This window comes from Pongo abelii, chromosome 12, assembly GCF_028885655.2.
Source record: "Pongo abelii isolate AG06213 chromosome 12, NHGRI_mPonAbe1-v2.0_pri, whole genome shotgun sequence".
NCBI lineage: Eukaryota > Metazoa > Chordata > Mammalia > Primates > Hominidae > Pongo > Pongo abelii.
Window position 1 is genome coordinate 22,407,703 of NC_071997.2, and position 2,224 is coordinate 22,409,926.

A 2,224-nucleotide genomic window follows, 5' to 3' on the forward strand; every position below is an offset into this window, starting at 1 on the left:
GTGTGAAACTTTTCTTGGCCCATGGGTTTTTCTGAAGTATTTTGTTTAATGTTCAAATGTTGGGGTGTTATTTTATATATCCTAGTGTTGCCCATCTCTGGTTCATGAAACAATCCATGTTCTCCATTGCACTTAGTTGACATGTCTCCATGTCTCTGGAGAATTCCTCAGTCTTTCTAAAATGCTTTTGAAGAATACTGGCAGTTATTTTGTATAACGCCCCTCCTCTATTTCAATTTGTCTGATGTTTTCTCATGATTAGGACTAAAGTTATACATTTTGTCTAAGAATACCACAGAATTGATGTTTTGTCCTACTCAGTGCATCATATAAGAAGTTACATGAAGTTCATTTCTCTTACTATTAGTAATGTTAACTTTGATCACTTGGCTAAGGTGGCATCTCCACTTTGAAGTTACTATTCTGTAATTATCTTGTGGGAAGACACTTTCATATTATGAAAATATGTTCTTTCCCAACATATATTCACCACTAATCTTAGCATCCCTCCAAGGTTCTTTCTTGCAACAATTACTATATTTGCAAAATGATGATTCTTGTATTTTATGTCTCCTACATTTAATAAAATCTTACTTTAATAAAATACTGTCCATTCTCCCCCTTTGGTTTATATTTAATATGTCAATATGGATTCATTTATTTTTTTTTTATTTTTGAGATGGAGTCTTGCTTTGCCGTCCAGGCTGGAGTGCCATGGTGCGATCTCGGCTCACTGCACTTCCGCCTCCCGGCATTCAAGCGATTCTCCTGCCTCAGCCTTCCGAGTAGCTGGGACTACAGGCATGTGCCACCATGCCCGGCTAATTTTTGTATTTTTAGTAGAGGCGGGGTTTCACCACACTGGTCAGGCTGGTCTCGAACTCCTGACCTCAAGTGATCTGCCCGCCTCAGCCTCCCAAAGGGCTGGGATTACAGGCATGAGCTACTGCACCCAGCCTGGATTAACTGAAAATTTTCTTCCGTAGATTGTAACAGATTACTATTGTTATTTATTTTATCGTCCCAATTTTCTCAAATTTGGCTAACTTTATTCAAAGTGGATTCTGTTTCCTTTTCATTTTCCCCGTTTTGTATTTCCTTACTTTCTAGCATGACAAAATACTGCAAACTAATCTTGTATTTTCCCTGCCCAATCCTGATGTCAAATATGTCCCCAAGGAGCCTTGGTTCCTTTAATTGGAGAATGGTGTTCTCATTGTTACTGGGATGATGTTTCTAGGCCCTTTTGTTAGAGGAGCTAGAAAATGTATGTATGTATACTCACACATTTATACACATCTATATTTATACAATTATCCATCTGTAAATATACTAAAAACAGTGACTTCATATAATACTTTTGATTCCAATCCAACACTACAGGATGCATTATAGCCTTTCTCCTTCCCTTATTTCTAACTCCACACTCTGATGGTAGAAAACCTGGCTCTCATCAGACCACCATCACGAATGACACAGCTAACTATCCACACTAGAAAGCTCATGACCAACCACCTACTTCCGAGGGAACAAATGCTCATTGATGTCCTTCACCTCGGGAAGGCAACAGTGCCTAAGACAGAAATTCGGGGAAAACTAGCTAAAATGTACAAGACCACACCAGAGGTCATCTTTGTATTTGGATTCAGAACTAATTTTGGTGGCGGCAAGACAACTGGCTTTGGCATGATTTACGATTCTCTGGATTATGCAAAGAAAAACGAACCCAAAAACAGACTTGCAAGACATGGCCTGTATGAGAAGAAAAAGACCTCAACGCGGCAATAAAAGGGAACGCCAAGAACAGAATGAAGAAAGTCAGGGGGACTGCACAGGCCAGTGTTGGTGCTGGCAAAAAGCTGAAGGAGTAAAGGTGCTGCAATGATCTTATCTGAGGCCACTGTGGATTTTTCATGAGAAGATTAATAAACTAAAAACTTTCAAAAAGAAAAAAAAAGAAAGCCTGGCTGTCATCCACAGTATATTTACATTTTGTTCAATCCTAGCATACACATAAAGTAATTTCACACTTGCAAACCCATAACCTTGTGAAAACACATTTGTAAACTATAGTAAAGTATTTGTGCATACTTCTTGTCTTTAGCCTTAAAGATAGTCAATAACTCTTGCTTTTTTTAAGTTACTTTGTTTAGCTCTCTTGTGCCCCAATTCTGTGTGGTTCTAATAATAATTTGTAAAAGACTTGAGTTCATTTGTTACTGTT

The 2,224-nt window shown here is 38.2% G+C and overlaps 1 pseudogene; it reads left to right on the forward strand.

The window, feature by feature from the left end:
• Positions 1–1,470: 1,470 nt before the first annotated feature.
• Positions 1,471–1,897, forward strand: LOC100433963 (small ribosomal subunit protein eS24-like; annotated as a pseudogene).
• Positions 1,898–2,224: the final 327 nt, after the last annotated feature.